Source organism: Equus przewalskii, chromosome 25 (genome assembly GCF_037783145.1).
Source record: "Equus przewalskii isolate Varuska chromosome 25, EquPr2, whole genome shotgun sequence".
Classification (NCBI taxonomy): Eukaryota; Metazoa; Chordata; class Mammalia; order Perissodactyla; family Equidae; genus Equus; species Equus przewalskii.
This window is the reverse complement of record NC_091855.1, coordinates 5,207,764-5,221,954: the sequence shown is the minus strand read 5'-3', so window position 1 is coordinate 5,221,954 and position 14,191 is coordinate 5,207,764. Positions and strand designations below refer to the sequence as shown.

The window sequence follows — 14,191 nt, the reverse complement described above, 5'->3', positions numbered from 1 at the left end:
TTTGCAGATGACATGATTTCATATATAGAAAACCCTAAAGAATCCACTAAAAAACTTTCAGAAACAATAAAAGGATAGAGTCAAGTCATGGGATACAAAATCAACATACAAAAATCGGTTGCATTTCTATACACTAACAACGAAGTGGCAGAAAGAGAAATTAAGAATACAATCCCATTTACAATTGCAACAAAAAGAATAAAATACCTAGGAATAAATTTAACCAAAGAGGTGAAAGATCTGTACACTGAAAACTATAAAACATTGTTGAAAGAAATCAAAGAAGGCACAAAGAAATGGAAAGATAATCCGTGCTCTTGGATTAGAAGAATTAGCATCGTTAAAATGTCCATACTTCCTAAAGCAATCTATAGATTCACTGCAATCCCTGTCAAAGTTCCAACAACATTTTTCACAGAAATAGAACAAAGAATCCTAAAATTTATATGGAACAACAAAAGACCCTGAATGGCCGAAGGATTCACAAGAAAAAAGAACAAAGCTGGAGGTATCACACTCCCTGATTTCAAAATATACTACAAAGCCATAGTAACCAAAACAGCATGGTACTGGCACAAAAATAGACACACAGATCAATGGAACAGAATCGAGAGCCCAGAAAAAAACCCACACATTTATGGACAGCTAATTTTTGACAAGGGAGCCAAGAGCATACGATGGAGAAAGGAGAGTCTCTTCAATAAATGGTGTTGGGAAAACTGGACAGCCACATGCAAAAGAATGAAAGTAGACCATTCCCTTACAGCATGCACAAAAATCAACTCAAATTGGACTGAAGACTTGAATGTAAGACCTGAAACCATGAAACTTCTAGAAGAAAACATAGGCAGCACGCTCTTTGACATCGGTCTTAGCAGCATATTTTCATACCATGTCTGACCATGCAAGGGAAACAAAAGAAAAAATGAACAAATGGGACTACATCAAACTAAAAAGCTTCTGCACAGCAAAGGAAACCATCAAGAAAATGCAAAGACAACCTAACACTTGGGAGAAGATACTTGCAAACCATACATTGGATAAGGGATTAATATCCAAAATACGCAAAGAACTCATATGTCTTAACAACAAAAAACCAACAACCCAATTAAAAAATGGGCAAAAGATCTGAACAGAGATTTCTCCAAAGAAGATACACGGATGGCCAACAGGTACAGCAAAACATGTTCAACATCATTAGCTATCAGGAAGATGCAAATCAAAACTACAGTGAGATATCACCTCACTCCTGTCAGAATGGCTATAATTAACAAGACAGGAAACAACCACAAGTGTTGGAGAGGATGTGCGGAAAAGGGAACCCTCATCCACTGCTGGTGGGAGTGCAAACTGGTGCAGCTGCTCTGGAAAACAGTATGGTTTCCTAAGAAAATTAAGAATAGATCTACCATATAATCCAGCTATTCCACTGCTAGGTATTTATCCAGAGAACTTGAAAGCACAAATGCATAAAGATACATGCCTCCCTATGCTCATCACAGCATTACTCACAATAGCCAAGACTTGGAAGCAACCTAGGTGCCCATCAAGGGATGAATGAATAAAGATGTGGTATTTATACACAATGGAATACTACTCAGCCATAAGAAATGATGAAATCCGGCCATTAGTGACAACATGGATGGACCTTTAGGCTATTATGCTAAGTGAAATAAGTCGGAGGGAGAGAGTCAAATACCATACGATCTCATTCATAAGTAGAAGATAAAAACGACAACAAACAAACACATAGAAGCAGAGATTGGATTGGTGGTTGCCAGAGGGGAAGGGGGCAGGGAGGAGGGCGAAAGGGGTGATTAGGCTCACATGTGTGGTGATGGATTGTAATTAGTCTTTGGGTAGTGAACATGATATAATCTACACAGAATTCAAAATGTATCATGATGTACATCTGAAAGTTATATAATGTTACAATCCATTGTTACTGCTATAAAAATAAAAATTAAAAGAAAAAACTAAAATCTTTTTTGATGCTTACAGGAATTAACAGGGGATGTGGTCTATGGGGTTTTCACCGCATCAGAGGGATCTGCAATATGGAAATACTGGGCAACAGTGATTTCGCACCTTCCTCTGACTCTGGCCAGGCCCCAACATCCCCAGCTTCTCCTCATGTTAAAGTAGTTTGCGAGAGCAGGTTTCCAGCTTTCCCTAGAAACCTGTTTCCATTGACTTTTTTTTTCTCCTGCATCTAACCTAAAACTACCCTTCTACAAAGAGCTGGCTTAGTTTTGTTTGAGCCTTAGTGCAGAAGCAGAAAGAGTATGTCAATATATTTAAATTTCTATTTTTGGGAAGACTACATTCATATTCTTGGAAGAGCTATCTTGCTCCTCCAATTTTTCTCTGCTAACATCAATCACCAATATTTACAGAGTCTCTATCATGAGCCGAACACTCTGCTTTCCCACAGCTTCATGCATTAGTTACAAGGCCTTTGATAACGTTTTCCATACTTTTCTAAATATCCTCTAATTTGTTCACAACTTGCTTAAAATAGGAATCCACACAATTAGGCATACAATGGTGAGTGCATTGGGAAGAAGAGCTTGTGCGTGAGTTTTTCAGGAAGACCCAGACTCCCTTTTATTCCCACCCAGGAAAAGGGATAGTGGTGAACGAAGCCCCTATGCAGATGTGGCACGAGGAGAGTGGGTCATAACCCCACAGACAGAGTAAGAAACTTGATGTTTTCCAAAATGTCTCTGCTGGGATATAATTTTTCTTTCATAGAAAATAAATAGCACATTATAATCAAACTTTCAAAATGTTGGGAATTTTCTTGCTTTGTTTGGCTCTGTGTTAGAGAGTTATTGCCATAATTACGCTGTGCAGCAAACCTCCCCAAACTCAGAAGCTTACAAAAACCAGTGCTTACTCTCACGCTCACGGTTCTGAAGGTCGACCAGTCAGCTGATTCAGCTTAGCTAGGCCGACATTAGCCTAGCGTGGAGTCAAGCCCGGGTGACCAATAGCCTTTTAGCTCTTGGTCAATATATAGCTATTGGTCACCCGGGCTTGACCGCAGCGTGTGGGTGGGTTCCTATCTGCCCCATGTGTCCTGTCATCCTCCTTGGCAGTGGCTGCCCAGAGCATGTTCTTATGAAGAAGGGCAGGAGTGAAGAGGCAAGCATGTTGAAGACCTCTCTGTTCACATCTCACCTGCCAACATTCTTTTGGTTAAAACAAGTCACAGGGCCATGTCCAATGTCAATGGGGACAGAGGAGGATACTGTACCCATAGTGGGAGGAGGCAGGGAGTGACTATTTGCTGAACAGGAATCTACATTATCATCCAGCTCACCTGACTGCAAACTTTACAAGGGCAGGACTTGTGTCTGTGTTGCTCACCACTGTATCCCTAGGGCCCTGCAAATGTAATGGCTCAATGAACGTTTGTCAGATGAATGAATGAATGAGGAAGCCGATAACATAGACCCGGCAATAGCAGACAAGGAATGGTATTAATGACAACAGAGTACATATTCTCCTTATAACAAAGACATTCATTTTAATAAAAGACATTTTAAAATGTATGACACAATTTGTACCAAGATAACTGTAATAAGCACACAAATATCCTCATGTGTCTTATGCCTGTGTCTTTTGTATTTGTCTTACCATCAGCACTGTTATGGCCAGGAGCTCCTTCCCCACTGGATAAACGTGAAGGTGTCCTGTGACTTGCTGTGACTGAAGAGGCTGCCCAGTGATGAGCTGTTCTGCCTGGAGCATCCTTGCCTGACCAGCGCGTCTGCAGAACATGAATCACCAGCGGAGATGGCCGCAGGCCAACCTCCCCTGTTACTGTGGTCCTGACCAGCTGGGTCACATGGCTTGAAGCTGTGCTGCAGGGAGTGCTTCAACTGTCTCTGCTGTCCACCCTAGTTAGCATCAGCCAAGACGGCTCGAGCTTCCCCATGGCCCCGTCCTTGCTGATCCCGACACCTGGTACTGGGAGCTGAGCCCGCCCGGCTGCAGCATCACCTGGCAGTATTAGGGATTCTGCTTGCTTATCCACGTGGACTGTAGTTTCTGGGAGCCACTGGCAAATTGCCTCAGGAAGCCAAATAGTTTATCTAGGGAAGCTCCAGTCTGGCTGCTTAAATAAATGGTTGGACTATCTTAAATTTGGTCTAGATTGAAACCTCGTGCAGAAAAAAGCAGAGTGATTGATTATTTCAAACATCTCAACAGAATGTAAATTTGGTGCAGGCAACTTGTCTGTCTTGTTCAACACTATCATCCCAGGGACCAGCACCAGGGCTGGCTCAGGGCACATATTCAGTTAGTATTTTCTGAATGTAAGAAAGAAAAGCATATGCAGTCTCCAAATTATTTATATTTGGCTTTACAATAAGTTTTTCTATATGCTATAATCCTTCTTGGAGATCCTTCTTGGCTCAGACTCTGTCTTGAGTAAGTATGAAAAGAGATGGTAATAACGTCTACAGTGAGGTTAATTGAGCAGAGCATATATCTCCTACAAATAAAAATTCCATGGAGGACTTTTTAGAGAGTTTAACTGAGATGCCAGAAGCTACTGTGTCTCTTCGGACAAGAAATCTGCACCATTGGCATCTCTATTGCCATGGTTTACTGCAGGGAAATTTTCTGGAGCATGTGTGTGTGTGTGCGCATGTGTGTGTGTGTTGCTGTCAGCTGACACCCAAGAAGCAGGCAACTGCAAACTTTGCATAGTTAGCCATGACTTTGTATCACTCTAGAGAAGGTGATGTGTCGAGGTTCCCCCTTGAGAATAATGCCCAGAAGAGGCTGTGCTCAGGCTGACGGCAGCTCTGCTCATCCTTCCTTTGCCTTACACTTTCCTGGATGGATTCTGTTCATGGAGCTCTGTAAGCAGCCGTTCCCTTGACAGCTGGAGAGAAAAGGGACCCAAGCTTGCAGCTCTCTGATCACTATGTAACTGCTCATTGAGACGATGGGATGCTCATCCTTCAAAGTGACATTTGTGAAAGCCACGTCTGTCACTCACAGAGAGGCTGCCCAGCAGAGGGCAATGAGGAGCTCTGTTTCCCAGTCTTCAGTCTTAGCAGACAGCACAATTCCAAAGGTGATGGCACAGCACCCCACTTCTCCAGTTCAGTGGGACAGCTGCAGAGAAGAGCGTGTATTACCTGACTCCCAGCAGAATGGTTGTCCCAGCATGACTCTCCCACATAAAGTGTGGGGAAAGCATCCTGGCCCTGGAGAGTCTGAATAGAGCCCAAGAGTCTGCCTGTCACCCTTCAAGAGTCACCTTCCTCTATCGTACTTGATGAAAGGTATTGTCAGTTCCACTGGGTTGCTACCTGGCCCTTAACCATCTTTCTCAGCGCTGCCCTGGTTTCTGCTCAGAACGACAGGACTGTGGGCCGCCCTGCAGTGCTGGTCCCTCAGGGAAATTATAATTTCCCTTACTGCTGTATCCCTAAATTAACCACAGAGTCCCTAACTGAAGGCAGCTGTGTGTACAGACTTTTAGCAATGGTTTTTGGGTAACAGAGGGAAAGTATAGCACAGCACGGCACAGGGTAACACTAAAAATGGAAAAACAAGGAGCTACTAAAGAACAGTGCTATTCTTAAATGCTTGACCATTTACCATAGGGAATGTTTTTTCTGGCTTCCTCACCTTGTTACGGGTTCTCCCTCTTTGCTTCTCCTCACTTCCTACACGAACCTGCAACACCCATTCACTATTTCTTTATTATGCCTAGTAACTTAGCTTTCCATACCTCCCTTCTCCACCCCAAACTATTTCCTTGGCCTGCTTTTGTGAGGTCAAAAGCTTAATAAGAGCTTTGTTAAAAGATGAGGCCTTATACACAGGCCTCTACCTCCAGCTATACAAAGAACCAGCAGGAGCTTTGAAATTACATTTTTTTTCTTAATAAGGTAAGGGTTAAATTCTTTGGGAGGACTCCCTGACGAGTTTGGTAAGGGGAAGGAGAATAGTGGGAAAATACATTAATTTCCTCTTTCTTCCTATGTCTTTCCTGCTATCTAGAGGATGCCTCCAGGAATAAAGTGTTATCTTCTACCTCTGAGTTATGTTAAGATGTTGACCTTTAAAAATCCACATGTAAGCTTAGGGCAGAGATTGATCTCATTTAGGATGTTGCCCACTCTGATAAATCCTGGGAAAGATTCTGCCAACAACCTGAGTGAACTGGAAGCAGGTTCTTCCCCAGTTAAGCCTCCAAATGAGAACACAGACCACAGCGTGTGAGACTCTGACCAGGACTCAGTGAGCTACGCCTGGACTGCTGACCACAGAAACTGTGAGATGATACACAGTTCTTGTTTTAAGCCACTCTGTTTGTGGTGACCTGTTATGCAACAATAGACAGCTCACACATGCACTGACCTCATGGAGTTGTTAGAATTAAGTGAGTTAAAGCATGTAAAGTGTTCGGAATAGTGCCTGGCACACAATAAGCAGAGGTTAGTTATTAAAAATATTTTAAAATTTTGTAAATTTCTTCTCACAGTCAGTCAGTCAACAAATATTTATTGGGTGCTTACTATGTGCCTACATAATCCCCCTTTTCAAACTCCTTACAGCCTACTTGGAAAACACTTCATTAAAAACATTTACAACTAGGGGCCGGCCCGCTGGTGCAGTGGTTAAGTTCACACGTTCTGCTTCTCGGTGGCCCGGGGTTCGCTGGTTCGGATCCTGGGTGTGGACGTGGCACCGTTTGGCAATAGCCATGCTGTGGTAGGTGTCCCATGTATAAGGGAAAGGAACATGGGCATGGATGTTAGCTCAAAGCCAGTCTTCCTCAGCAAAAAGAGGAGGATTGGCAGTAGTTAGCTCAGGGCTAATCTTCCTCAAAAAAAGAAGAAAAGAAAAAAAAAGAAAAAAATTTACAACTATAAGGAGTGTTTTGAAGGAAAAATCCAGAAGGCTGTATAAAGATAGCGGGAGACCTAAGGTTGACTTAGGGTGAGGGAAGTTTCCTCACTTTCATTGAGGAAGTGCTCAACAAGCAGCAAATAAAGGCTGAATAGGAGGAAGGGATAAACAGTGGGAGAAGATTAGAACAGCACTGTTCAACAGAACTTTCTGAGGTGATGGAAACGTCCTGTCAGTTCTGTCCAACCTAATAGCCACTTACCACCTATGGCAATGGATCTCTTAAATGTGGCCAGTGCAACTGATGAACTGACTTTTAAATTTCATTTAATTTAATTCATTCGCGTTTGTCTTCCCACATGTGGCTAGTGGCTACCGTATTGGACAGTGTAGGGAAAAGAGAATAACATGTGAAAGGATCCTAAGGCTGGAGAAAATATGTTTTATTTAAACAACTGAGAGAAGTCCAGTTTGACTGAAGCTAAGACTATACATATTTATAGTTCTGTTATTCAGTCAAGCATCAACAATACTAGTGAACACCTGTATGGCACTTATTCTGTGTCAGCTGCTGCTCAGGGCGTCTTCCATATGCAAACTTATTTATACCTCACAACAACCCCATGAGTGAGAACGTTCGGTACCTGTAATGTGCTACCTGCATTACAAAGGCATGGTGTGGTTCGACAAACCTGCCCAGGGTGACATAGCTAGTAATTTGCTGAGTTGGGCAGGCAGGGTCCAGAGTCTACGCTTCAACTATTGCATGATGATGTCTTTCATACAAATAGAAAAGGATCGTAACCTGCGTTTGTGGGCAGAAGATGCTGTAGCTCTCTCCTTAGGCCACTGTGCCTGTGTATATTGTAGGCATGAAATATCTTCTGATGGAAAAAAAATATTGCAAAGTAATAAAAACCAATATGAATATGTAATGAGCTCTTTTTCAGAAAACATGTTGTTATGTGCAATTGTATCCTTTGGAAAATCTTCGGTATTCCTACCGTTTATGACATCCTTACCAACGCATGGAGGAAGGAGAGGTTTTCAACACGGAATTCACCTTCTGTGTTTTGCTGTAACTTGATCAATCATTTAATAACTGTTTCCATGAACCTGGAGAGTTTATGCCATAGGGCATAGTTATGATTTTTTGTTTTATACTGGTCATAACAACAAAGCTATCTTTGTATAAAGTCTTAAAACTTTAAGAACCGCATTTCTGATTTGCCAAGGTAAACAACGGGTGCTTAGATCTGTCTTAGGTTCTCTTTGTATACCTCAGCATGATGCATGTGAGACATTAAGGACTATGACAAGAAGTGGCTGCTTCTTTCGTCATGGATTTTTTGAAACTCGTAGCACTAGAATATCTCCTCTGGAGGGATGGTGTACTGTCAGCACCTCTGGGTGAAAAGGAGACTAACTATAAATGAGTCCCAATCCATTTTGAACATTTTAACCAAATTGTGAATCCAATAGATATTTGGAGATTACGCCACCAGAGGGAGTGGGGTTACATTTTTTGAACTTTCAATCCCATCACTAAACATACTCTACTGGTTGATTGCGTTACATTAAAGGTGATTTCATACATGATTAAAAGCCAAAATCTGGTGAGGAGGAACAGATGCTCCGATTACCCTCGGCTTTGTGTGATTGGATTCCTGAAAATTAGAGGTATCTAGAAGAGTTATTGTCAGTGTTTGATATGAAAGAATTCAGGATTTGTCAATATTACCAAAATGCCAAGGAAATGCTATAGTGCTTGCTAAATTTAGGACATTTAGAAAAGCAACTTAAATAGTAAAAGAACCTGGGGCTATAATTTGGAAGTTATTTTTATCTACTACAATTGTTAACTCTATCACCTCACCTGTTAGTTGGAGAAGATTCCTTTCTCTTGTATTTGTGATTTTAAATTTCGAGATTGGTTGAGCTTGTAAATAACACAGACAACCAAATACAATTCTTCCTAAAAATTTAGAAAGGAATATTGGTTTAGAAAGTAGATGAGCTTAGAGAGACCAAAAGGAAAACAGCTGAAATGAATTAGTACATTCAATGGCGTCCAGGAAAGAAAATGGCCAAGTGAATACAAACCTGATCTTCCTCGCTGACGTCTCAACTCTGGCTGTACCTTAGAATCACCAGAGAAAAACCAAAAAAATACCAGTGGTGAGTCCCCATTCCAGAACAATTAAATCAAAATTCCAGAAGGTGTGGATTCAGTTAAAACAGAGAGAGCTTATTAAAAATTACATCTAAATTATTAAATTTCCTGAAATCGTGTACTTGTTTGTGCCCTGTGCATGAATGAATTAGTCTAGTTCTTTCTCTTTTTCATTTGCAGACTTCAGTTCATCCTTCTTCACCTAAATTAGAAGATCCTTCCTAATTCTACAGGTTAAAATCCTAAAATGATGATGTACGTCATTTGTAGAGGTTAAATGCTAAGATGACAATGGTATTTTAAGATTAAGTTCATTCTGTGGTGGTAACTTTTGAGTGAATAGCCTATTGCAGAGTGAACACACCAGGGCCTTCGTGACCTAAAAACTGTGAGAATGTGACAGAAATAATATTTTACAAATATTAAACTGATGTAGCACAACTTCCATCTTGAATCAGTTGGCTCTTGCCACAATAATGCTGTGTAACAAACTACTCTCACAGGCATATAACAATAAGCATCTATTTCTCACAAGTCTGCGGCCCCCTGGGGGTTGGCTCATGTGCACCGGGCTCTTCTGGGTTACTCTGCTTCAAGCTTAAGGTCTACTCCCCATCTCAGCCTTCTTAGATGAGTGAGCTAATTACTTCTTCTCTTTCTCTTATCTTCCTCCTCCCCTTTCTCCTCCTCCTTTTTCTTTTGAGGGCGAAGAGTTTGGGCCACTAATTCAATCTATCACGTGCCTGAAATCATGTTTTATTGTAACCATTCACCTCTAACTCAAACCTGTGAGGCCTCCAGGGTAGGAGAGGGTAGAGGCCACTTTCTTGACCTCTTTAGCAAGAAAATGGTCTGGAAAACTATGATTTGCAGAAAGAGAAGATTCACTTAATTCCCTTGACTTCCTGTTAACAAACAAATCCTAGGTTTGATGAATATAGAATGTTCTTCCACAGTGTAGGGAAGATGGCCTCTCTGTCTTTAAGAGCTTGGCCATGAAAACTACTGCTTCATAAATACTGGATATAATGTATGTGAAGTTATAAGAAAAGCCCACTTTTTTCCAGCCCAAAGCACAGTGGGTATGAGAGAGAGACAGCTGTAGGAGGAGAGCAAGGCTGGGGCGTGAGCATTCTGATTCTCCTCTCTGGAGAAGTATCAGACAGGGCGAAGGGGTTGGGAGACCGCGGGGCAGAAAGACTGATTCTCATTTAGGATCTGAAAGGGATCTTGCGCTGGCTGCTCTGCCCTAGCTTAAGGTAAGTACACCAAAGTGGGCACCATCTAATTAGGCAGACAGCGACCATGGAGTTGAGTTTCCCTGGGGGCTCTCCATTCCTGGGTAGCATGGAAGAGACTCAGGAGTTCTTGAAGTTTCTCCACGGGCAGAGGGGTAGAGGAGGAAGCTGGGATCAGAGCTAGCATACCTGCCCTGAGGCCAGCAGTGGGGAGAGGAGAGCCAGAGGCTACAGGAGGACTGCCTAGTCCAGGTCTAGATCAAGGGCATGTCGGAGACTAAGGGTGTACAGAGACCCAGCAAAAGCCAAGAGAACTCTGCATCTCCACTCTCCCAGGGGGTTGTGCAAGCCACATTCCTCCTTAAACATATACCCAGATGCTGTCTTACATGTCAGGGAAGAGGGATGGAAATAAGGAAGATGGACCATTACTCCTAAACAATGAACAGTACCTATAGGCATTACTTAAATTATATATCTTTATTAAGCTTTAAACTAGATTGGACTAAACAGACATTTTTAAACCACAAATCCAGATGATAGGGGCTCAAGAAGGAGACCAGATTATAGACAAAATAGAGAACTGACATTTTCCTCTGCATGTCTGAGTTGCAGTGTAAGTGAAATTTGCAACCATATTATTGCAATAAATTTCTTAATTTTATTAAGGGGAAAGGAATTAATATTTGTTTAACATTCAGTTTATACATTGGGCTTGTTTTTTTTTCTTATTTAGGCCTTACAAAAACCCTTTCAGATAGATATTATTATGCTAATTTTAAGAAACAGAGCTAGAGGCTTAAAGAAGTTAATTATTTGGACCATACCCACACTAAGAGGCACAGCGGGGGTTCCAATTATGTTACTTATGTGCTCCTCCTTACATGCATATATGGAATGTACGTATATGGAGCACTCCATTTATTTACAAATACAGGTGTTGCTTCTAACTTTTTTTTTTTTTAAAGATTGGCACCTGGGCTAACAACTGTTGCCAATCTTTTTTTGTTTTTTCTGCTTTATCTCCTCAAACCCCCCTTGTACACAGCTGCATATCTTAGTTGCAGGTCCTTCTAGTTGTGGGATGTGGGACGCCGCCTCAACGTGGCCTGACGAGTGGTGCCATGTCCGCGCCCAGGATCTGAACCCTGGGCCGCCACAGCGGAGCACACGAACTTAACCACTCTGCCAAGGAGCTGGCCCCTGCTTCTAACTTTTGTTTCACAACAAAATCCTGGTAGAGGGAAGTACAGGAAGGAGGCATCCATAGATGGGGTGGGAGGTCCCTCATGATCTGGAAATGCCAGTCAAAATCAACACATAATAAATGAGTTCAGATTGATGTGGGGTTGGTGAGCCGAGGAGTCGAAAGAAAGATTTCTTGGACTCTCAAGATCTGGCAGTAGTGCTCTTTTATTTAGAGAATAGTGTGGAATAGCATGCGGACATGACCCACGGGCAGGCAGAGCTGCTGCTGCTGCTGGCATGGGGACAGGACCCACGGGCAGGCAGAGCTGCTGTGTGGGGTCAGGACCCACGGGCAATCAGAGATGCTGCTGGCATGGGGAGCTGCTGCTGCTGCCCCCCTGGGTAGAGAGTAAGGCTAAATTTAAGGCATAGGTATGTGAGTTATCTCTTTACAAAACAAAGGAAAGAATACGTAAAAAGTTAAAATGGTATCAGTGCAGGTGGGGTCTGGCTATTGGGTGGTCCTATAACTTTTAGATAAGAATCAAACCGGATTAAGTAAATGGCAGAAGTCACCTCTTAAATATTACCTTCAGCTAAAGACAAAGGAGAATGTTGGTGGGGGGGGCGGGGGGGAGTCAGTTACATGAGATTGCCGGACAGTAACCAACCTAAGTCCTTGCCTTCTCTATTAAGAGTTTCCAGAGATAAGGCCATCTCGCCTTCCTGGCACCGAGAGGGAGGCATCTTTACAGGTGGAGGTTTCCCTTACAAAGGTAAATGTTTCCCAACAAACGGCGAGCAAACTCTGCTCCTCAGAGTTGCTTTTATTAAAGGTAACCAGCTCCCTTCTCATTTGCAGTTTTAAAAGTAACCAGCCTAAAATAATCCTCATCAAGATGTTGCAAAAGGCACTTCAGATACAAAGTGTTTCTAAGGTCAGAATCTGAAAGTACGGTTATCTGACCCTAAAGCTAACTAACAGTATTCATATATATGTTTTCTTCTTGGTGAGGAAGATTGGCCCTGAGCTAACATCTGTGCCAACCTTCCTCCACTTTATACGTGGGTCACCACCACAGCACAGCCACATGAGCGGTGTGTAAGTCTGTGCCTGGGCTGCCGAAGCAGAGTGCGTGAACTCAACCACTATGCCACTGGGCTGGCCCCGATAATATTCATATTAAGGAAAACATGTGTGAGTTTAAAGTGGAGGTGGTCAGCATGGGCTCTGGACAGATCGGAGTAGAGAGGGCATCTGCTCATAGCCTCAGGGATGTCCTAACTGGGATTGACTTCATTAAATTTTGTAGCACACAACTTTCCTTGCTCTGAATCTAGATTCAGCAAATTTCTGATTTTGTCCTGGCATTCTATAGATCTGAATATAGGCTGAGAAAGTATTCATCTTGCCAACTTGCATGTTCTGGTTCAACTACTTTTCCCATTATGAACGAGTCTTTTAGCAATCCAGCTTTTTCATCAGTGGATTGTGAGTTTGTTTCCTGAGAGCTCCTCCCAAGAAGACTGCTCTACTCCTGGTGTACCAAAAAATTCACATCGCTAGACCTGCAAGATTGAGATTCAAACTCTGAAACGCAGAGAAGCCCCAAGGTGGGACCTCCAGACAACATGCCCAATGTCCTCCTGGACACATTCTGAGCACTCCTACAAACTTCAACAATGTAAATGATGTTTCACTGTTTTATTTAATATATAAAAATTAATGTCACTGCCCAAATTCAAAGAAAATTAGTTTAAAAAAATGCTAGATGTCAATGTCTAGATTTTAATGAGATACTTTGGCACCAATGAATCTCCAGAGAGAGGAAAATGTTAACTTCAACCTATTTGCGCATTTCAGGTGGGGATTCCTGATCAAACCACTGCCAGGTAACTGTCCAGTGTAGGCTGGAGTTCTCCGGTGTTGGAGAGATTGTACTGCTTCCCGAGGCAGGAAGCACCTTTACACAGCTGGGACCACCAGGATGCGGTTCCTAAACTGAGCAGAAGCCCTGGGTCCTTGTTCCATCCAAACATCATATTTCATTTTCATATGATAATAATGCTTTACTTTTATTGAGTTCTTACCACATGCAGACAACATGCTAAGTCCTAAGTGCACCATCTCATTCATTCTCATGACAACTCTAGAAAATAAGCTATCCATTTACTCCTATTTTACAAATGAGGAAACTATGGGGACTGTGAAGACCTAAAAATATTTGAAGGATCTAGTGACCTTTTTGCGTCCTTCCCCCGTCTTCCTTCCGCATTTACTCTGTGCTAGCTACAGTGATTGGTGTGGGATATAAATGCAGGCTGGATTCTTGCCGCTTAGAACATATTGACAATAGGGAAGACAGCCTGTAACAACAGAGTGCCAGAGGTGCCATGAGGGAAGGAGGTACCAAGCACAAGGGGACACAAAGGAGGGAATTTCAATCCCACCAGGGGACCCAGGAAATATTTTAGTGGAGGTCGTGTTTGAGCTGAGACATAAAAGAGGCTCTCCTGGCAGAGAAGGATCATGGAATTGGGAGGGGTGAGGGCAGTCTGAGCCTTCTAGGCACAAGGAGCAGCCAAGTCTAGAGGTGAGAAACAACCAGGAGTATCGGTCAGCTTGGGAGAAGTGTAGGGTTGGAGGGAAATCTCAGAAAAAACCAAGTCTGGAAAGTAAGAGAGGGGTGGTTTGACCGTGAAAGGCTTG

The 14,191-nt window shown here is 42.5% G+C and overlaps 1 long non-coding RNA gene across 2 annotated transcripts in view; it reads left to right on the top strand.

Annotated features, from left to right (window-relative positions):
* The window catches only part of LOC139079413 (uncharacterized), a 64,196-nt gene extending 60,045 nt beyond the window's left edge, over positions 1–4,151 (top strand). For both annotated transcript variants that reach the window (XR_011533036.1, XR_011533033.1), the window contains one exon: positions 3,649–4,151. This is a non-coding gene — a long non-coding RNA (uncharacterized lncRNA). The remainder of the gene's footprint in view (positions 1–3,648) is intronic.
* The last annotated feature ends 10,040 nt before the right edge of the window (positions 4,152–14,191 follow it).